The following is a 24,575-nucleotide window of genomic DNA, read 5'->3' on the forward strand; positions in this document are numbered from 1 at the left end:
ACCCGTCGATGCCAATGTTGAGAAGGAAATCTTAGATAGGACCACCTCATTTCTATTGTAGATTCGGATTCTACGGGAAGAAATTCATAGCTTTAGTGTATTATACTTCAGTCATTGTGCCACAGAGGACGCTGTAATCGAAAAATAGCACAACTGAGTTCCAAAACGATATTATTTCGAGAAAAATGGATGGGACGTAGAAACGAAAACCAGATATGTTCATAAATTTTGAAAAAAGGTTGTTTGAGGTGCGTCCTCTCACCTCCCACCAAAGGGGTGCTTCTTTATAAGAGTTATTTCACTGTAAGTGCTCAAAAATATGGCACTTATTTACCCAACACAGAATGGTTCAATACAACTGAGACGTGTTTCCTGTATGATCTGCTGACATGTATCGGCTATAATTTGGATCATGAACACCGCACGTTGTTAGCACATTATTATAAACTTCACTCAATCAGGCGCAGTAAGAACTGGTGATCTTGTAGGCCAAGACACTGGGTGACCTCTTCCGATACACCGACGACTATATACGCGATCTACTACATCCCGTGCTGCTCTACTTCCCGTGCTGCTAAAGAAGCGTTGTGTTGCAAATACACCGGCTGTCGTAAGTCCAAGGCAGCGTCAGCAAACAATAATGGAAGATGCCTTCAAGAGTGTTCGACATTTGTCACCATTTAAGATGCCATCCAGAAATACCAGAACAACGAGTTTGTCACAAATTAATCCACACAAAATATTCGCGTTACACAGACGTTGACGTTCAACTTGGCGTCACCTATGTGGATCTTCCACGTTCCAATAACCCATTTTGTGTCGATTAATCAAACCGTGGTTCCTGGAGGTCGACTCAAAAGAGAACTACACTCGAGGAAAGAAATTGTGAAAAATATTTGTTTGAAGTACATCCTCTTACTCCTCGCTGACGAGCTGCTTGTTTGTTATCATCATCATTATCGTCCTTCCAGGGATTAGCCCCTTCGGCCAGTCACGGCCTCAAGCCATCTTTGCCTCGGCGTTCTTGGGTCACTTTGAGTAACAGGCCTGTACGACAGAATCGCATTCGGACTCCTTGTATTGTCTACACTTTCTAAACGCTCTTTCCACTTTCTTCTACAATGAAGAGCCAGAGAATCTGCTACACCAGTCTAATATCGTGTAGGGCCTCCGAGAGCAACCAGAAGTGCCGCAACACGACGAGATATGGACTCGACTGATGTCTGAAGTAAAGCTGGAGGGAAATGACTCCATGAATCCTGCAGGGCTGTCCATAAATCCGTAAGAGTACAAGAGGGTGAAGATCTCTCCTGAGCAGTGAGTTGCAAGTTATCTCAGATATGTACAGTAATGTTCACGTCCGGGGAGTCTGGTGGCCAGCAGAAGAATTTAAATTCAGAATAGTGTTCCTGGAGCCACTCTGTAGCAAATCTCTACGTGTGTGGCGTCGTGTTGTCCTTCTGGAATTTCCCAAGTCCGTCGGAATGCACAATGGACGTGAATGGATGCACTTGATCAGAGAGATGCTTACGTACGTGTCACCTGTCAGTATCTCCCTAGACAAATCAGGGGTCCCATACAACTTCAACTCCACACGACTCGCACCATTAGAGAGCCTCCACAAGCTTGAACAGGTCATGCAGGGTCCATGAATTCATGAGGCTTTCTCTATATCCGTACACGTCCATCCGCTCGATATACATTCCTGGAAATGGAAAAAAGAACACATTGACACCGGTGTGTCAGACCCACCATACTTGCTCCGGACACTGCGAGAGGGCTGTACAAGCAATGATCACACGCACGGCACAGCGGACACACCAGGAACCGCGGTGTTGGCCGTCGAATGGCGCTAGCTGCGCAGCATTTGTGCACCGCCGCCGTCAGTATCAGCCAGTTTGCCGTGGCATACGGAGCTCCATCGCAGTCTTTAACACTGGTAGCATGCCGCGACAGCGTGGACGTGAACCGTATGTGCAGTTGACGGACTTTGAGCGAGGGCGTATAGTGGGCATGCGGGAGGCCGGGTGGACGTACCGCCGAATTGCTCAACACGTGGGGCGTGAGGTCTCCACAGTACATCGATGTTGTCGCCAGTGGTCGGCGGAAGGTGCACGTGCCCGTCGACCTGGGATCGGACCGCAGCGACGCACGGATGCACGCCAAGACCGTAGGATCCTACGCAGTGCCGTAGGGGACCGCACCGCCACTTCCCAGCAAATTAGGGACACTGTTGCTCCTGGGGTATCGGCGAGGAACATTCGCAACCGTCTCCATGAAGCTGGGCTACGGTCCCGCACACCGTTAGGCCGTCTTCCGCTCACGCCCCAACATCGTGCAGCCTGCCTCCAGTTGTGTCACGACAGGCGTGAATGGAGGGACGAATGGAGACGTGTCGTCTTCAGCGATGAGAGTCGCTTCTGCCTTGGTGCCAATGATGGTCGTATGCGTGTTTGGCGCCGTGCAGGTGAGCGCCACAATCAGGACTGCATACGACCGAGGCACACAGGGCCAACACCCGGCATCATGGTGTGGGGAGCGATCTCCTACACTGGCCGTACACCACTGGTGATCGTCGAGGGGACACTGAATAGTGCACGGTACATCCAAACCGTCATCGAACCCATCGTTCTACCATTCCTAGACCGGCAAGGGAACTTGCTGTTCCAACAGGACAATGCACGTCCGCATGTATCCCGTGCCACCCAACGTGCTCTAGAAGGTGTAAGTCAACTACCCTGGCCAGCAAGATCTCCGGATCTGTCCCCCATTGAGCATGTTTGGGACTGGATGAAGCGTCGTCTCACGCGGTCTGCACGTCCAGCACGAACGCTGGTCCAACTGAGGCGCCAGGTGGAAATGGCATGGCAAGCCGTTCCACAGGACTACATCCAGCATCTCTACGATCGTCTCCATGGGAGAATAGCAGCCTGCATTACTGCGAAAGGTGGATATACACTGTACTAGTGCCGACATTGTGCATGCTCTGTTGCCTGTGTCTATGTGCCTGTGGTTCTGTCAGTGTGATCATGTGATGTATCTGACCCCAGGAATGTGTCAATAAAGTTTCCCCTTCCTGGGACAATGAATTCACGGTGTTCTTATTTCAATTTCCAGGAGTGTAATTTGAAACGAGACTCTTCCGACCAGGCATCATGTTTCCAGTCATCAAGAGTCCAATAACCTAGAATCCAACATCGGTATTGACGGTCACAGGCGATACGTAAACCTGTGTGTCGTGCAGTCATCAAGGGTACAAGGGTGTGCCTTCGGCTCCGAAAGCACAAATCAATGAAGTTTCGTTGAATGTTTCGTACGCTGCCACTTGTTGATGGCCCAGCATTTAAATCTGCAGAAATTTGCGGAAGGGTGGCACATCCGTCACGATGAAGAATCTCTTCAGCTCTTCAGTTGTCGTTGGTCCCGTTCTTGTATAACTTTCTTCCGGTCGCAGCGATATCGGAGATTTGATGTTTTACCGCATTCCTAATATTCACAGTACGATCGTGAAATGGTCGTACGGGAAAATCCCCACTACATCGTTACCTCGGTGATGCGTCCCGACGCTCGTGAGCCGACTGTAACACTACGTTCAAACTGACTCAAATCTTGACATCCTGCCATTTAGCAGCAGTAACCGATCTAGCAACTTCGCCAGACACTTTGAAGCACCCCGTTGGAAAAATTAATGAATTACTGTGCTGATAAACCTCTTACGTAATTTGATTTTGAAACAGCTGAGCAGAACTGAACATACTCAGACATTTCTCTCTTTACTTATTCTGATCAACACTAATCTGACACAGAATATTTTTAGCGCAACGCAATCTGACTTTCAATAATCCCTAAAAAAGAATGGCCCTGACTAACAATAACCTATACCTTTCATGAATCACTTACCTCACAAAAATCTTCGTTACTCGAACTACCGCGATACAGCGAGCGCCAATACTACCAGCTAAATAAAAGATTCTAACTACTGAAGGCACTAACTACTGATAGGCATGGTAAGCAAATGAAAGACTTTGATAGATAACAAACAATGTATTTACCTTAATAATATTCAAAAGTCATCATACATATATCACTTCATTATGTACAGTATTACAAATTTACTCTTTCTGATGGACACACGACCAGATCGTCCGCTCTCAAAATTCTACCATCTCTGTCCCCACATCCACCACTGCTGGCGGCTCACCTCCAACAGCGCAACGCTACGCGCTGTTCACATCCAGCTGCCCAACACTATAATAGCAAATATTCCAACAATGCCAACCAGACACAGACTGCACAAAGCACAGTCAGTGATTTTTATACAGAGCGCTACGTGGCGTTACCAACATAAAAACCTAAACAGCCTACTTGCAACTTTTTGTCTAATATAGGCGTTGCCGACCGCAGCACTGTTTTTTGCCTGTTTACATACCTCTAAATACTCACGCCTGTACCAGTTTCTTTGGGGCTTCAGTATGTATTCGTTTATTTTATCCCTTATTTCAAACATGTTTAACTCATTTCGAATATCCTGAGTTCTTATTTTATCAAGGCGTGAATGTCCTACTTGTGCCCTACGGAATTTCATATCTGTGTCTTAATGCCCACGTCATAATCTTGTATAACTTCAGCTGTATTTCAGTTTGCGCTGTTTTCAGTGTTCTATGAACAGTTCTGCACATTACCTGGAACCTTCAAAAAATGTTCAAATGCGTGTAAATTCTTATGAGACTTAACAACTAAGGTCACCAGTCCCTAAGCTTGCACACTACTAAACCTAAATTATCCTAAGGACAAACACACACACCCATGCCCGAGGGATCAGCTGCATAGGCCCAGACCGCTCGGCTAATCCTCCGCGACACCTGAAACCTTCCTAATTTATTATTTACTCTACTGGCCATTAAAATTGCTACACCAAGATGAAATGCAGATAATACACGGGTATTCATTTAACAAACATATTATACTAGAACTGACATGTGATTACATTTTCACGCAATTTGGGTGCATAGATCCTGAGGAATCAGTACCCAGAACAATCACTTCTAGCGTAATAAAGGCATTGATGCTCCTGGGCATTGAGTCAAACAGAGCTTGGATGGCGTGTACAGGTGCAGCTGCCCATGCAGTTTCAACACGATACCACAGTTCATCAAGAGTAGTGACTGGCGTATTGTGACGAGCCAGTTGCTCGGCCTCCATTGACCAAACGTTTTCAATTGGAGAATGTGCTGGCCAGGGCAGCAGTCGAACATTTTCTGTATCAAGAAACGCCCGTACAGAACTTTCAACATGCAGTCGTGCATTACCCTGTGGAAATGTAGGGTTTTGCAGGGATCGAATGAAGGGTAGAGGCACGGGTCGTAACACATCTAAAATATGACGTCCACTGTCCAAAGTACCGTCAATGCGAACAAGAGGTGACCGAGACGTGTAAGCAATGGCACCCCATACAATCACATCGAGTGATACGCCAGTATGGCGATGACGAATACAAGCTTCCAACGTGCGTTCACCGCGATGTCGCCAAACACTGATACGACCATCGTGATGCTGTAAAAAGAACCTGGATTCATACGAAAAAATTACGATTTGCCATTCGTGCACCCAGGTTCGTCGTTGAGTACACTATAGCAGGAGCACATGTCTGTGATGCAGCGTCAAGGGTAACCGTATTCGAGCTGATAGTCCCTGATGCTGCAAACGTCGTCGCACCGTTCGTGCAGATGGTTGTTGTCTTGCAAAAGTCCCCATCTGTTGACTCAGGGATCGAGACGTGGTTGCACGATCCGTTACAGCCAAGCGGATAAGATGCCTGTCATCTCAACTGCTAGTGATACGAGGCCGTTGGGATCCAGCACGGCGTTCCGTATTTCCCCTCCTGAACCCACCGATTCTATATTCTGTTAACAGTCATTGGATCTCGACCAACGCGAGCAGCAATGTCGCGATACGACAAAGTCGGAAACTTGATGGTACGCATTTCTCCTCTTTCCACGAGGCATCACAACAACGTTTCACCAGACAGCGCTGGTCAACTGCTGTTTGTGTAAGAGAAATCGGTTGGAAACTTTCCTCATATCAGCACGTTGTAGGTGTCGCCACCTGCTCCAACCTTGTGTGAATGCTCTGAAAAGCTAATCATTTACATATCACAGCATCTCCTTCCTGTCAGATTACGCGTCTGTAGCACGTCATCTTCGTGGTGTAGCAGTTTTAATGGCCAGTAGTGCACTTGTAAGACCAAAAATGTAATTTTTTTTCTGATGTCTTAAGTGGCTTGCTATGCCATTCACCACATTCGACCATTGTAATCACGACAAAATAGACAACGATGCTCAGAAGTTTCGCAGTTAGACGGAGTAGGCTGATACGATGCCTGTCATCTCGACTGCTAGTGATACGAGGCCATTGGGATCCAGCACGGCGTTCCGTATTACCCTCCTGAACCCACCGATTCCATATTCTGCTAACAGTCATTGGATCTCGACCAACATGAGCAGCAATGTCACGATACGATAAACCGCAATCGCGAAAGGCTACAATCCGATCTTTATCAGAGTCGGAAACGTGATGGTACGAATTTCTCCTCCCTACACGAGGCATCACAACAACGTTTCACCAGGCAACATCAGTCAACTGCTGTATGTGTACGAGAAGTCGGTTGCAAACTTTCCTCATGTCAGCACGTTGTAGGTGGCGCCACCGGCGCCAACCTTGTGTGAATGCTCTGAAAAGCTAATCATTTGCATATCACAGCACCTTCTTCCTGTAGGTTAAATTTCGCGTCTGTAACACGTCATTTTCATGATGTAGCAGTTTTAACGGTCAGTAGTGTATATCTGTAGTGTAACCATACGACATATTACAGCCTAAATATCTAAAATGTTGAATCTGCTGTAAAATTTTTTCATCAAAAAAAATCTTTGCTCTTATTAGGTATTTGAACCTGAATGCCATGGTTACTGATATTGAGGAAGATATTTTAAAATTATCTTCTTTAAAAATGTTGTGTAGTAAATAGATAGCTCTTCGACGATTATCGTCCGTGTTTTCGATAATCGCTAAATAATCAGCAAATGCTAGCGGATTTGAAGTGGTTCTTCCTAAAATAATTTCAGGTAGCGCCTAATCCTTACATCTACGTAGGATATCGTCCTTATAAATGCTAAAAAGCATTGTTATACTTCGTGATTAACAGCTATTTTTCACTCCATGTAATTGGGTAAATTGAGTTATAAGCAGATGCCATTATATAAACTGTTTATAAATTTTACTATGTGTTGAGGGTAGCACCATTTACTCAATATATCTCTCAATTCGTACATGTCTACCTTATCGAGGACCTTCTCTAGATATACAAGTACCACATGGGTGGGGAACTTGTATTTCCTTTTTTTCTCAGTGAACTGTTTCATTGTAAATACATTGTCAGTACATTCACTACTTTTTCGAAAACTATTCTGCTCTTCTTACAAGAGTTACTCTACTAATGGCTGTAATTGGTTATTTAATATACTAGCATATAGCTTATAAAGCCACAAGTGGCCCAATGGTACCATCCGACCGCCGTGTCATCTTCAGATGAGGATGCGAATTGGAGGGGCGTGTGGTCAGCACACCGCTCTCCTGGTCGTTATGATGGTTTTCTTTGACCAGAGCCGCTACTGTTCGGTCGAGTAGCTCCTCAATTAGCATGACGAGGTTGAGTGCACCCCGAAAAATGGCAACAGCGCACGGCGGACCCGGATGGTCTCCCATCCAAGTGCCGCCCACGCCCAACAGCGCTTAACTTCGGTGATCTGACGAGAACCGATGTATCCACTGCGGTAAGGCGGTTGCCCCATATAGCTTATAGGTTGAATTTAGTATGCTTGGACCTCTGTAACTTGTGGATTTATTTCTTTCCCCTATCTTAAATGTAGAAGAGACAGTGGCCATTAATCACGTGTCGGAGATCCTCCTTATAATTCATCAGGCAAATGAAATAAAATGAGCGTATGGCTTCAGTGGCCCGAAGTTCCAAGGCGGGAAGTTCGGCCGCCAAGAGCAAGTTTTATTGAGTGCGACGCCACAATGTGCGACTTGCGCGTCGACAATGGGGATGAAATGATGATAAGGACAACACAACATGCAGTCCGTGAAGGGAGAAAATCTCCCACCCCAGATGGGGAATCGAACCAGGGCCACCGTGTGTGGCATTCCAACAAGCTGACCGTGCCACTAGTGGGGCAGACATCCATCAGGTGTTTAATAGATGAGGAAGGCGGAGTTTGAGTAAAATTTCTCCGTTCTCGACGAATTCTATATTTATGCCCTTCGTTCGCAGTGACCTTTTAGTCTTTCGTTTTATTACTACCTCCTTCTCTCTAAAGTAAGCAAGTCAATATTTTTTTATTAATTTTCTGGCCACATCTTCAGGATTAATAGAATTGTCGCTTTGGGATTAAACCAAACACTTCGCAATGCTCAATGTATTCGCCATGTGCTATCACATATATTCATGTACTGTCTCTTTTAGGTTTATTCAAATATTTCAATAATTTACAAGCGAAGTCTTGTCTCCCACATACGCCATGTTCCACCCATATGTTTGCTCTTCTTGTTAGAGATTTTACAGAATTTCTAACAAGTACCTAATATTGTCTAGCTTGATCTACTTCCAGCAGTAGGTACGTTTACACGCTATTTGCTTATCTCGGAGGGCCTTTTCTGTTTCGTCGTACCATATCCCAAAACTTCTTTTTCGTTTCCAGGTTGTTTGTTTGTTCTATACTTCATGTGCTGCTCTCTCCTAAGAGTTCTTTTTCCCTTTCCATTTTTCTTTAGTATCCTCCATTGCATCTGTAAACTGACTAGAGCTGCTCATTTTCTATTATCTACCACATTGTCTATAATTGATCTAGAACTTCCCTTTACCTATAGAATATATCAGTTATCTTAAAGATTGTATGTGTACAGTTCTCGCATCTTCTCGCCACTCTACAGTGGCATTCATCTCGCAAGGCCAAAGTGTTACAAAAGTCACGTATTTTTCCCATAGAATGCCTGGTGTATGTGTGTGGGGGGGGGGGGGGGGGTTGCGGGGTGGTAGGTGTGGGAGGGAGGGAGGATCGACATTGTCATCGCCGGATAACATTTAAAAAAATATTGAGCACGTATTTTTTCCGCTTATTAATCCGATGCGTAGTTTTTGAGATATTTCGTCATCTCAAGATGAAAAAAATCCACCCTGTATAACAATCAACTTACTAGTTTGGTTATAGGTACATAGTGCCCTTCAGCTTTCCTCACTAGTCTTCTACCTCTGTCGAATATAAGTTATAGGGCTGTGGACATTCAAGGTGGTGGAATGCTTGAAATCGAACATCAGTTCAACAACTCGGTAACACTACACTTTCGCTATTGTTAGTAGAGCCTTTTAGATTTGTAAAAGTCTGTGCCATTTGTGTAGGATCTATTTTGACGAAACCTCAGTGTTGTTCAAATTATATATTTAGAATACAATGTTGGCCCAATCGACTATTTCGTAATCTCCGAGATGAATGAATTAGCAGTTACACATAGCCTACCACACTCTACCGTCGCAGAATAATTATTTACACTGCTCACTTGTATGTTTCATATTGAGATCGTGTATGTAAATTCTGAATGTGTTTTAGGTACACTGCGCCTAATCAGCTCGATTTAAACTGTGTGAAGTTAATAACTGCAGTCTGATTGCCCTATTCACGAACGATGCGTTGCGATGTTATGGCTACTGTTTACACTGAAATTTTATTGTACACGTTTGCACGAATATGGACTGTGTGCGCTGAGACGATTGCGTGAGTGAATGTATCACTGTTTTCTCTTTCCAGGGCTTGATATTTAAACAGCGTCTTGAATAAGCGTTACGTCCGGGTGTTGTGATACGGACGTTGAGTTGTAATTTTGGTCTATGTGTGCAGTAATTTGTGCACTACTTCTCTAGAAGTGATCATAAATTTCAACGGGAATCCGTGTTTCTATACTGCCCATACGCAAGCAGAAGTTGCTCGCTGAAATGCACTGCGTTAAAAATATAAGAGCTGTCTGGTTTAATCCTGTGGACAACTACATTTCTCAGAATGTGAATGGAGTTCACACAACGAGAGAAAATAGCTAAAAGACAGTATGACATCACAAGGTGTCAAGACAGCGTTTACCGAGCAAATATCGGTACAGGACCCTTCTCTGATAGATGTCAGGAGGGAACGATAACCGCCTCAAATCATACACCTTCTCTTGCTAAGACAATGTTAAGAATTTTTGATCATAGTTTCAGCATTTAGAAAATTCAGGAACGGACACCTAACGTCTGTGGCATACCCTGATGAACAAAATTTCCTATAAGAAACAAGGAGCCGTGAATGGCTATGAGGGCAGTTATTATTTTACAACGAAGTACCTGACCTCGGCAGTCTCATATGGACTGCTCACTCGTTGAGGGATCGTTAGCAGCTGGTGTGCCGGTTGCACAAATGAAACTCGGTTTAGCTTGTTTTAATTTGTATTTGCATTAGCCCTAAACCTCCGATCATAGATACCGTGTCACTTACTATAAATCCATTACATGTGGCGGCTTGGTGGTGTATTTGCTTAAGTTCTGTGCAGCTATTCCTGGAACTGTAACCAAGCTCGTTTATGGAGACAACATTGTCAACACGTGTTAATATCCTGTTACGAACGAAAATGTATAACGGTGTTATCGCATCTGATGACTATGTCAATAGCACAGGACTAATTAAATAGCAAAATAGTTCTGCCACAGAAGGCTATGTTGAACTACCATCCCGAATCCCATAACGCACTTTTACCGTGGGATATCCAGATACTTTTTGTGATGAGGAGATTTGCGTTAAGAATACAATTCCCTTCCCACAGAAAGCTAATATATTAGACCTACCATCATCTGTACCACAGATAGCTGCGAGTGGACTCAGCTCTGTTGTTTCTTACGCACTGCAAAATCGCCTGTTTTCTACAGTTGAAAAATATCTGGTGCATTTAGATTAGAGCTAATTAATGACGTCTCCACGTACCAGCTGATTACAATTACTGATTATGTTACTGAACACTTTGGACAGTTGTCCATTCTCTGTTAGTAATGTGTACCCTTCATTCAACTCTGGGTCGGTGCAGAATCATTTTTCAGTTATCTCTAGAAAATTTGATTCCGGTTCACATCGCTAGCAACACAAGTTGAATCTTCAGCAAGGGAACGAAGTTCAGGAGGTGGTTCGTGACACATAAGGTAACAGAAAGGTCACGCTAACATGTATCCGAAAGTGGGTAATGAGACTGCAATAACACATTTAATGCTGGTACATTACATTTCACGTTACGTGTCATTAGTCTCATGCATGTTAATAAAGATGTTCAATGTGGTCGCCATAGGTGCACTGAAGACGTTCTCATGTCTTATGACGAATTACATCTCGTGTTTCGAATACATAGAGCCTAACAGCGTCACACACTTGGTAAGTACGCTGTTGGAGTTTATGAACGTTAGTAGGTGCTTCATCATACATAACAGTTTTCAGATTCGCCAACAAATAAAACTTAAGGGAGCCAAAGTCTGGCGATATAGATGACCAGGGGCAAGCGATTCCTTGTTCTATTCAACTTTTGCGGGAAAGATATTGTTAATGTATTGAAGAACAGTGAAACGGAAATGAGCTGATACATTCTCCTTCAGGAACGTTTCTTGTGGTATTAATACAGGCCGGCCGCAGTGGTCTAGTGGTTCTAGGCGCGCAGTCCCGAACCGCGGGACTGCTACGGTCGCAGGTTCGAATCCTGCCTCGGGCATGGATGTGTGTGATGTTCTTAGGTTAGTTAGGTTTAAGTAGTTCTAAGTTCTAGGGGACTGATGACCACAGAAGTTAAGTCCCATAGTGCTCAGAGCCATTTGAACCATTTTTTTATTAATAAAGGCATGTATAAGTAGACAGGCGTCATTAATCCCATCAAGCTGTATAGGCAACGCTGCCGTGTGGAATATTCCATGCTTACAGTACACTGTCATAGAATGGGTTCCGGGGTTAGTTTCAATAGCGTGTAGAGCTTGTTGTTCCAATGCCTTTGTAAAAACACCCCTCGACTGCCCAGATTGTTCATCTCTCTGAAATGACACAAACTCATATAAACCTCGAAAATGGGGTACAAATTTTATTCTGCGCCGCGGAAAGGTTCGACGCTCTAGTTGTGAATGTCTGAAGTTGTATTTCTACCACAGCCAGACGCCAGCCCAGCTGATGTGTTAACCAAGTAAGTCAATGGACACTATTGTCGCATTATGGCAAAATTCTCCTGGCACATTTGAGTTTACGACACTGGTTAAGGGCTGAGCGCATGGAACAGCTAAGATGGTGTGACGAAGAAAGAGTAATTGCTTTTGCTATCGAACAACTCACACGTTCTAAATTTAACCAGATCTAGCAATCCATGCTTGGGACAGAGCGCGCCAGGAGAATCTCACACAAGTAATAGCAAGTGAACATACTTGTCCCGCACCAGGTGGACTACACGAGACGCGTAGCTATACAGGGTGGTCCATTGATGGTGACCGGGCCAAATATCTCACGAAATAAGCATCAAACGAAGAAACTACAAAGAACGAAACTCGTCTAGCTTCAAGGGGGAAACCAGATGGCGCTATGGTAGGCCCGCTAGATGGCGCTGCCATAGGTCGAACGGATATCAACTGCTTTTTTTGAAATAGGAAACCCCACTTTTTATTACATATTCGTGTAGTATGTAAAGAAATATGAATGTCTTAGTTGGACCACTTTTTTCGCTTTGTGATAGATGGCGCTGTAATAGTCACAGACGTATAAGTGCAGACGGTATTTGCTTCGTAATACATTACCCGTGTTAAAATGTACCGTTTACCAACTGCGTATCCCGCGTCCGGCCATCCTGATTTAGGTTTTCCGTGATTTCCCTAAATCGCTGCAGGCAAATGCCGGGATGGTTCCTTTCAAAGGGCACAGCCGACTTCCTTCCGCGTCCTTCCCTAATCCGATGAGACCGATGACCTCGCTGTCTGGTCTCCTTCCCCAAAACAACCCAACCTCAACCAACTGCGTAAAAGGTCAGTATCGTGTTGATGTATGGTTATTGTGATCAAATTGCCCAATGGGCTTGTGCTATGTATGCAGCTCGGTAACCTGGACGACATCATCCAAGTGTCCGTACCGTTGACAGGATAGTCACGTTATTTAAGGAAACAGCAAGTGTTCTGCCATATGTGAAACGTCAACCACGACCTGTAACAAATGATGATGCCCAAGTAGGTGTTTTAGCTGCTGTCGCGGCTAATCCGCACGTCAGTAGCAGACAAATTGCGCGAGAATCGGGAATCGCAAAAACGTCGGTGTTGAGAATGCTACATCTACATCGATTGCACCCGTACCATATTTCTATGCACCAGGAATTGCATGGCGACAACTTCGAACGTCGTGTACAGTTCTGCCACGTGGAACAAGAGAAATTACGGAACGATGACAGATTATATGGACGCGTTCTATTTAGCGACGAAGCGTCGTTCACCAACAGCGGTAACGTAAACCGGCATACTATGCTCTACTGGGCAACTGAAAATCCACGATGGCTGCGACAAGTGGAACATCAGCGACCTTGGCGGGTTAATGTATGGTGCAGCATTATGGGAGGAAGGATAATTGGCCCCCACTTTATCGATAGCAATCTAAATGGTGCAATTTATGCTGATTTCCTACTTAATGTTCTACCGATGTTACTACAAGATGTTTCACTTCACGACAGAACGGCGATGTACTTCCAACATGATAGACGTCCGGCACAGAGCTCGCGTGCAGTTGAATCGGTATTGAATAGCATATTTCATGACAGGTGAATTGGTCGTCGAAGCACCATACCATGGCCCGCATGGTTCGCCGGCGTGATCCAACGGCAACGCTTGCGAACATGCGTCAGCGCATTGTCAATGCACGTGCGAACAGTATGGGAGGCGAACTACTCGGTGTTGAGAGGAATGTCGTTACACGGATTGCCAAATGCATTGAGGCTGACGGACATCATTTTGAGCATTTATTGCATTACTGTGGTATTTACAGGTAATTACGCTGTAACAGCATGCATTCTCAGAAATGATAAGTTCACAAAGGCACCTGTATCACATTGGCACAATCGAATAAAATGTTCGAACGTACCTACGTTCTGTATTTTAATTTTAAAAAACCTACCTGTTACCAACCGTTCGTCTAACATTGCGAGAGATATGTTTGTCACTATTACAGCACCATCTATCACAAAGCGAAAAAAAGTGGTCCTCACACTTGTTTACGTACTACACGAATATGTAATAAAAAATGCGGGTTCCTATTTAAGAAACGCAGTTGATATCCGTTTGACCTATGCCAGCGCAATCTAGCGGGCCAACCATAGCGCCATCTGGTTTCCGCCTTCAAGCTAGACAAGTTTCGTTCTTTGCAGTTTTTTTCGTTTGACGCTTATTTCGTGAGACATTTGACCAGGTCACGATCAGTGGACCACCCTGTATAATCGGGTCCAGGGCCTCAAAGCTTCCATTCGTTCCGCTATTCTGACTGTGTGTTGAACGGGAAAGAATGACGGGCCTTTGAGTTTCAGAGAAACCGCGTCCCACCCTTGGTGATGAAGACCGGCTGACTACCTGCCGCTGAATGGCTCATCGATGCTGGGAGCTTGTTTACGGCAAGAAACAGACCTCTGAGGAACTGTCGGCGATGGACTGCCAGCAGTCTACTATCCACCTGAGGGAGGCGAGCCCTCGTTGCCTTCCAGCCACCTAGATGTCATCGGCCATCCTCCTGCGGTCCATCACCGGATGGGGGACTTGAGCGTTGCTGATCGGCAACGGACATCTGCTGTCGGGTACTGTACACATGAGAACCACGAGGAAGTGCAGGGGCACGTTACTGACAAGGCTCCAGGGGACCTGGAGGACAGCGCTAGTTCTTCACCGCTGTGGGCTGGCACTGCGTCGTCTAGTGGTGAGTCGCTCAGGATAGCTGTAGCTGTCGCCCACGACCCGAATCGGTCAGTCAGCGTATTCCGCGATCTGCTGCGTTTGCAAGCTCACAAAGCGGCCGTGGGGACGGCCGGATAGCTGTATAGGACTGCTTGAATAACGCCTGTCAGTACAACCACTGAGAGATAAATCTTCGCCGCGCGGAATCAGCCGAGCGGTGTAAGGCGCTGCAGTCATGGACTGTGCGGCTCGTTCCGACGGAGGTTCGAGTCCTCCCTCGGGCATGGGTGTGTGTGTTTGTCCTTAGGATAATTTAGGTTAAATAGTGTGTCAGCTTAGGGACTGATGACCTTAGCAGTTAAGTCCCATAAGATTTCACACACATTTGAACATTTTTAGATAAATCTTCTCGGTTTGACTGCCGAGTCAATGCGTACTTTTCCGGCAACGTTTCGGCCAGTTTCTCATTTCGCCTGAAGACGACAGGTAATAAACTTGCTGAAACGTTGCCGGAAAGCGACGCATGGACTAAGCTGTCAACCCGAGAAGATTTTATCATCGATATTCACCGAGAAAGCCTGCATTCTCATATCACTGCCACTGTTCGACTGTTCGCTCCAGCGTAAATCTCTCCTCTGCCTTACCATTCCTCCAGCCCATTCAGACACAGAGAGTTGGTTGGAGTTGCTTATCTGGGTAAGTGGCTTTGTAAATCCGTGCGCCATCCCGACCACTCTCTCACGCTTCACTGTAGAGAAAACAAACTCGGCTTCCTCCTGGACTGAATAATGCTTCGATTAAGCTGTAATAACACAACTTGCAACACAGAACCATCTCCTTTGACAAATATGCATTCATTAAATAAGGTACTAAATTATGTATTGTATAATGTAATATTCGGCATTAATTGTAGTATTGCAGACTCGTAATCCATTGAGTTCATATGTTGGTACGAACTTTATTGTTGCCACGTTTCCTGCTAAGAAACACCTAACGTTTGTCCTGTTACTTAATATTCACCATGCTGGTATGAAATCGTCGATAAATTCTATCACTATGCCTTCGGTTGCAATATTCAGTTAGTAGTTTCTTTACAGGCAGCGTTATCAACTGATATTAGCCTTTGGGCAGCATGAGACCATGCAACGACAACTATACTTGCTATGGGAAAGGTAAACACGTAAAACTGCATAATTAATATGCTAATGCGTTATGATCTATGACTGCTTTATATGCGTCGTAAAGGACTATATAATAAGTTAAGAGACATATTACAAGTAGTTTTCACAACTGGAGGATTGTACAGTTTCAACCGACGCGTCTTTTCCGGCCTGTATAGGGGCTATCCAGCTTCCCTCTCCACCCCTCGCATCGCAAAAAATTTAAACTAAAATTAACATGTCTTATGACTTCTATTGAAATCGTCGTAAAATGATTCTAGGTGTGCGCATTCGTAATTGTCCAAATGGAAATCACGTGGCTGGTTTTGGAATAGCTACCATGGACCAATAATTCAGCTGTTCTATAACAACATTAGACAAGTTACGATTTTATGGGCCCATTGTGGCATACCGTCACCATTGTACTATCTCCCATCTCTGACCATACCATCATGCCCGTGTCGATCAGACAGTTTCTTCAAAACACGTTTTCTGTCGAATCTCAAACATGATTTGCCTTGCATATGATTACGAAAGATAACTACGCCCTCTAGTACACTATACTTAAATTAAGTGAAAGGAAGTTACAAGACTGATAGCTCTGACAGTGTCTCAAAGAGTGTACCGTATTAGCCATGAAAGGGAACACATTATCTACTCCAGAACTCATGGGAAGAATTTTATTTTCTTGTATTCGGTACCGCAACACTGCAATTTTGTTCCGAAGAGAACAGACAAATATTAAGGTGTCAGGTACGTGTCGCTAATGGCTCACTTTCAGTACTTATGCAAGAACAATGTAATAGCTAACCCAAAAACACTAGAAAAATGTAATTTTAGTAATATGAGTACTATGAAAATTACATCGAAACCAAACCAATACACGGACACAACACTTCATGTGTGAAGTATGTTAATTATACTCAGTATATTTATTTAATCTGAATTGAAGTTAGCATCAGTTTAATTGGCATCACTTTAAAAATGACAAAACTGCTAACACACTTCTATGTGGAATATTTCGAATGTATTTTCAGTACATACAATTAAATCATAAAAGTTAAGAGACTGTTTAACTGTAGTAAGCAGGAAGCTGGAAACATGGCTAAATAACGAACTGGTAAATGAAGCTGGAGATACGCTACAGAACAATGAAATACCTTTTATCAGTAACACAGTATTCATTTGTTTGCAGGTACTACTCATGCTGTTCGTCAGTGGAATTTAATTCGTTTTTAGAGTTTGTTGCAGTAGTTAACTTACCTAGCAATTTACTCTTCTTCAGGAGTAAGCGCAGTTTTAATTAGGCGAAATCACGTGCTGCATGATTTTTATTGCCAAGTACACTGGAACCTGTTTGCGTAGTTCTCGGGTATCCATACGGCAGCAGTCGTTTACGAAACATAGTATTTCGACAGAGTACGTTGCTGTCATCATCAGAGTGACACTTCTAAAAAGAGCGTCTATACTCTTGTCGCTCCTAACCTTTTCCCTCTCTGCCTAGCAGCATGCCGTGTCGGGTGCATTGGTGATGGGTGGTGGTCGTGGTGGTAGTGGTTCAAAAATGGCACTGAGCACTATGGGACTTAACATCTATGGTCACCAGTCCCCTAGAACTTAGAACTACTTAAACCTAACTAACCTAAGGACATCACACAACACCCAGTCATCAAGGGGCAGAGAAAATCCTTGACACTGCCGGGAATCGAACCCGGGAACCCGGGCGTGGGAAGCAAGAACGCTACCGCACGACCACGAGCTGCGGAGTTGTAGTGGTGGCAGAGGGAGGGGATCAGTGGGGTCTGGGGGAGGGGAGTGGGATGGGGTAACACGGGACGTGATCACTCAATCCTGGGATGAGCCCTGCTCACCTTAGCTTTCTGCCGCCATCGTCGGGCGTGGCGTCATAGCTCTGCCTAAGCACTGATTCCCACCCTTTACTGAGAGCGAATGCGATGTCTCTGTTTCAGCAACCACCTTTAAAACACAACTTCAAAACGACGAAGTCTATCTTAGCATTTTGGTTTGCTCGTAACTTTAAGTGCTCTGTAGTTATGCAGTCCACCGTAAACGCAAATTGTGAAGTTTGGATGACTTAGTTGTAGCTTCTGTGCTCCTGGCATCTTCCTCCGCTTGTCCCACGCAGTGTGCCAGATGTACGCCTTAACATATTTACGTAGAATACGGTGGACACTCGACTGAAGTCTCCCAAGTCACCTTTCATTGTACGTAATAGCGTACCCTCTTTCGGAGGTGGACGGAAAAAGCATGGACGGAAAATGAGGCTGAACTCCTTCTTGATTCGCTTGTGGGAATCAGAAAGCGTCTCGGCATTTACTGGCATGGTTACACACTGTTGTTGGATATCTGGCCACAAAGAATCAGCTTCTTTGGATTTTTCGCCACACCTATGTTCTGTTTCTTCATTTGTGACCACTGTGAACAAACGGATGGATTCACCATTGGGTACTCTCTGTCTCTGTCTCTGGTATTCATGGAGGGTTGCGAAGACTAAACTCTGGCGCAAAATGTACAGATGCACTCTTGCTTCTTCAGCTATCTTTAATGCTGTTGATCTGTGGTCTATCTGGTCTATCATCAGTTGCTGTTGATTTTATATTGAGGGCTTCTTGGTCAAGACTATCTGTTTGAAACTGAATAAAAGCAATACTAGTTTTGGCAGACGCACTTCACCTCAGTGTATTCGGGTATCATCTGTAACCTGAAATATATGTTCCATTTAGCACTTCCAGCTACATATTCTGTTACTGCCATTTGTAGTTACTAAAAATTATAACGTGCGCAGTGTAACGAAACATTAGCACCTCCCCCTCCTCCCCCCCCCGCCCCCAACTAATATTACTCCTGATAGAAATGACCGCGTTCGCACAAAAAATTATATGACAAATAACTTATCTACCAAACTGAAGCACAATTTCGCAAAAGAATATTAAAAACAGAAGGTATGTTATACCTGTCTAATGAACAATATAAAGTTTGGACTGTTCCTAAATTTCATGATTATTCACTAACTCGTATTGAAACAGTTACTGAAATGTACCAAAACTGGTAAGTATGGTCCCACAGTGTCTTCCGAATATTGCGGTATGACGCTTTCCGAGACATAAACGAATTCTAGCCAGTCTGTCAGTTTCAAAGCTTTGACTTGATTTTAATTCTTCACCTGGGAAGACAACCTTCATCCTCATGACTAGTTGCAACCGACTGGGTTAGGGGCAGACACCATACGATGCGAACCTTTTACTAGCAAACTGCTGCAAAGAAAAGGCAAGTCGACATTTAAGTTGAATAAATATGCTAAAGGAAGGAGTAACATCCACAAACACAACAACAAAGACGGAAATTGTTTGTCACAATGACAACGTTCAAAATTACTCGTTCTTCTACATATTCTGAATCACAAGCTTACTGCCGAGGTGTCCCGCACCAAATGATCGATTACTAAAGGTATCACAATCTTTAACTAGAAGGTAGCAAGACGTACTTTGGCGAAAATAAGCGTCACCTTACATTGGTAGTTCGGAAGGATTTGATAACCAGTTTCAGAACAGGTATATCGGTCGAGGGAGATCCATTACATCGCCTGCCCGATCGCTAGATTTGAATGGGGAGAAATAAAATTCTTGGTGTATTCAACTCCAGTAGGCACTGTCGATATTTTGAAGAAAAGCATTAAAAACGGATATGACCAAATGAGGAGCACACCGGAGTTTTCCACAATGTACGGCGAAGTATGGCACTAAGTCTCATGGAATGCACGGAAACATGAAGTCACTTCGAGCATATTCTGTAAATGCAGATGTCTTTGGTATATGTATCATTTTCGTCCTGTCAATAATAAATCCATTGATATTCCACCAACTAACGATTTTCGGGACAGCATTCATATAATATATTGATGTCAAGAATAAATCCCTCAAGTTCTTTATACACTGTATATATTTTATTTGCCGACATGAGCAGTGGGCTGTTCTCATTTATTTTCGTACTAGTTGATACAACTGCCATTCCTCACGTATTCATTTTACCAGTTCCCTATTAGAAACGAAAGCAAAATATGAACTGTGTTTGTAGCGAAGTATCAGAAAAAAATTTCATTTTCATGCAATCGTGAAAACTCGTCCGAAATTATTAAACTATTGCACAAAGAAGTATGCCAAATATAGAGATGTGTAAGAATCGTATCCAAATTGAGAAATATACGCTGGGCGCAGCTGGTTCACATTAGTCTACAATGCTATTTTTTGAAACCCCTTTGGCAAGGCCCATTCATACCTCTATAGACGGCCTATCTTTTTCACCTACTGCCGTATGCGGTTCGAAGTTGAAAACTATCAAAAGCACTGCTAGGTGTCAGAGATTCCTTAAGTTGACTCGACTAGAAGTGTCTCAGTAGTAAAGAACAAATGTATTGGTACTTAATGCAAGATGAGGCATTTTTTTACCTGTCTCTGCGTTTATGACGTCATATGTCTTCAACTATGTGTCGTACAATGATATATTTGTGTAGGTTTATTGAGTGGCGTATGTGAATACCGTCTGCGAAATACGATGCGAATAGAGGTAGCAGCAAAGAAATAAAAAATTTAAAACTAAGGCATGATGCGGCGGTTTTTCACGCATTTCAGTATTTATGACGTCGTATATCCTGACCTATGTGTCATACAATGATACATTTGTATAGGCACATTAAGCAGCATGTGCGGATACTGTATGAAAAATGTGTTGCGACTATGCCAGGTATGTGCTTTTTACCCTCACAACGATTGTTGTCGAACAGCAAATGTGCACCATATTTGACTGAAACCGATCCAGTGGTTTAGGAGGAGACGAGGAAAAAAAAAAACACACACACGCACATACATACATACATTTTATATACATGGATGCCAGCTTGTTTCAGTTTATTTTCTATAGCGGTCTGGTTTGAGTTATTTGAAAGGGCGTGCGTGATGTTACCGTATTTTCTTTTCAACCAAGTGTGAATGAATTTTTAGATAAAACAGATGTCATGTTGATTCTTTTTTCTGCTGCGTTTAACTTACGTATTTTCTTTACGTACCACTTGAAAATGGATTAGTACGTGTGGAACCGGCTGTGCTACATCAAAATACGTACATTTAAACGGAATTTTACATCCTGATTTCATTTCAAAACCTGTGTGGTCCAAAGAAAGTACACTACTGGCCATTAAAATTGCTACACCAAGAAGAAAGGCAGACGATAAACGGGTATTCATTGGACAAATATATTATACTATAACTGACATGTGATTACATTTTCACGCAATTTGTGAGCATAGATCCTGAGAATTAGTACCCAGAATAACCACCTCTGGCCGTAATAACGGCCTTGATACGCCCGAGCATTGTGTCAAACAGAGCTTGGATGGCGTGTACAGGTACAGCTGCCCATGCACCATCAACACGATACCACAGTTCATCAACAGTAGTGACTGGCGTATTGTGACGAGCCAGCTGTTCGGCCACCATTGACCCGACGTTTTCAATTGGTGAAAGATCTGGAGAATGTGCTGGCCAGGACAGCAGTCGAACATTATCTGTATCCAGAAAGGCCCGTACAGGACCTGCAACATGCGGTCGTGCATTATCCTGCTGAAATGTAGGGTTTCGCAGGTATCGAAGAAGGGTAGAGCCTCGGGTGGTAACACATCTGAAATGTAACGTCCACTGTTCAAAGTCCCATCAATGGGAACAAGAGGTGACCGAGACGTGTAACGAATGGCACCCTGTACCATCACGCCAGGTCATACGCCAGTATGGCGATGAAGAATACACGCTTCCAATGTGCGTTCACCGCGATGTCACCAAACACGGATGCGAGCATCATGATGCTGTAAACAGAACCTGGATTCATCCGAAAAAATTACGTTTTGCCATTCGTGCACCCAGGTTCGTCGTTGAGTACACCATCGCAGGCGAACCTGTCTATAATGCAGCGTCAAGGGTAACCGCAGCCATGGTCTCCGAGCTGATAGTGCATGCTGCTGCAAACGTCGTCGAACTGTTCGTGCAGATGGTTGATATCTTGCAAAAGTCCCCATCTGTTGACTCAGGGATCGAGACGTGGCTGCACGATCCGTTACAGCCATTCGGATAAGATGCCTGTCATCTCGACTGCTAGTGATAGGAGGCCGTTGGGATCCAGCACGGCGTTCCGTACTACCCTCCTGAACCCACCGATTCCATGTTCTGCTAACAGTCATTGGATCTCGACCAACACGAGCAACAGTGTCGAGATACGACAAAGTCGAAAACGTGGTGGTGCGCATTTCTCCTCCTTCCACGAGGCATCACAACCACGTTTCACCAGGCAACGCTGGTCAACTGCTGTTTGTCTATGAGAAATCGGTTGGAAACTGTCCGCATGTCAGCACGTTGTAGGTGTCGCCATCGGCGTCAACCTTGTGTGAATGCTCTGCAAAGCTAATCATTTGCATATCACAGCATCTTCTTCCTGTCAGATTACGCGTCTGTAGCACGTCATCTTCGTGGTGTAGTAATTTTAATGGCCAGTAGTGTACTTGTAAGAGCAAAAATGTAATTTTTTCTAATGTCTTCGTTGGCCTGCTATGCCATTCACCACGTTCGACCATTGTAATCACGATAAAATAGGTAAGATGTTCAGAATGCCCGCAGTCAGACGGAACAGGCGACTTTCCTCCTTTGGTTTAAGAGACTACAGTGGCTCTACAGGCAGCCATACGGAAAGGAATTTGCCAAGTCATCAAAAAGCCGACCAATGGAAAACGGACAATCGCTAGAAATGAAAGCTAGAGAAAGGGACAGAGAGAGGGGTGGGGAGTCGGAGACATGGCATTCCCCAAAGTTTCCGGACTTTTGTTGCATATTGCGTTAATAAAATATGTTCGCAACCTAGTTTTCTCTCAAGTTTCTCTCACTTGTACGGAACGCACAGATTGCCTTGAAAGTAGCGCTCTTTCATCCGTGAATGAATTATTAAACCAGGTGGAGCGAGCATTTCTCTAGCTGCTGCTGCAGCTTCCCCATCCACGCCGAGCGCAGGTAACTTCCCGAACGCTGGCAGCTGAGAAGTTTTGCAGTAAATTGTTTTCCTTTTGTGAGCGACGCCTGCAGGTCTGCCGTCGGCAGCAGGCGCTCTAGGGCAGCAGACGGCGCCGGCATGCAGCGCCCGCGCAGCGTAAGCGATCGCGGAGGCGGCATCAAAAGAATGCCGAAGCGAAGGGTGTCACTAAAAATTCCGCGCGCGCCTCCCGCCGGCGCGGGGCAGAGGCTAGAGCCGCCACTGTGAGCTGCCCCCGGCCGTGGCGCGGCTGCCGTAACGACGTTGCCGCTGCCGCCGCCTCCACGTCTCCCGCCGGTCCCGGGTGGTCCGGAAGCTGCAGGCTTCTTGCGAGACAGCCGGCGTGAATAATGTACGAGCGGAGCGCGCGTCTCGCAGCCACCCAGCCCCCGTCCACCCTTACTCCGCCCTCTATTCCTTCCATCCCTGCCCCCTGCCTTATCCGTCACCGCGGTGCTCTTCCGCCCACCACGGAACACCAAAGCGGCGGGTGACGCGACACGGACCCCTCCACGGCAGTACGCTTTGACAGAAGGAGACGTGACCTCCAAGGCACGGAAGTCTTCTGGTGGCCAGTTGCTTCCTAATTCTTATTCAACGAGACATTCGACGTCTAGCTCCATCTCAAATTTTGGAAATTTGTGGTAAGATCTTATGGGACCAAACTGCTGAGGTCATCGGTCCCTAAGCTTACGCAGTACTTAATCTAACTTAAACTAACTTACGCTAACGGCATCACACTCACCCACCCCCGAGGGAGGCCTCGAACCTCCGACGGGGAGAGCCGCACGGCCCATGAAAAGGCACCTTAGACCGCGCGGCTACCCCGCGCGGCAGCTACATCTCAGAATCGGTGGTCTCCCGGAGTGGAACCTGTGGTATAACAGATCGATACTACCCTCACCGGTGTCACACAGCTGGCAACCGAAACGCACGTTTTGGACAGACGCCGATAACGACCACGTGGGGATCCAGCGGATCCAATGAAGCACGCCCACTGAGACACACCGCAGCGATATAGGATGGGTGGCAGCTCACAGCCCAGTGCCATTCATAACAGTCTTCAGTCTTAACTTTCAACAGTGCATTAGTAGCGGGAACCTCACCATGCATGACACTACTGCCTTACTGGACTTCATTGTTGTTTGTTCTTTTTTAACGTTTCTTCGTAACTTCTGGAGAAAGCTAAAAATTAAATAAAACGTTTGTATATTGTATTTACAAGTTCACTAATGACTTCTACTCCTGTTCATCTTCTCCACGTCGACAACTGCTGCTCTACTCTGTAGCCCACCTCTTTTTACCACTGTGCA

The 24,575-nt window shown here is 44.9% G+C and overlaps 1 pseudogene; it reads right to left on the minus strand.

Annotated features, from left to right (window-relative positions):
* Positions 1 to 7,724: 7,724 nt before the first annotated feature.
* LOC124803589 lies at positions 7,725 to 7,843 on the minus strand (annotated as a pseudogene).
* Between the last annotated feature and the right edge of the window lie 16,732 nt (positions 7,844 to 24,575).

Source organism: Schistocerca piceifrons, chromosome 6, assembly GCF_021461385.2.
Source record: "Schistocerca piceifrons isolate TAMUIC-IGC-003096 chromosome 6, iqSchPice1.1, whole genome shotgun sequence".
Classification (NCBI taxonomy): Eukaryota; Metazoa; Arthropoda; class Insecta; order Orthoptera; family Acrididae; genus Schistocerca; species Schistocerca piceifrons.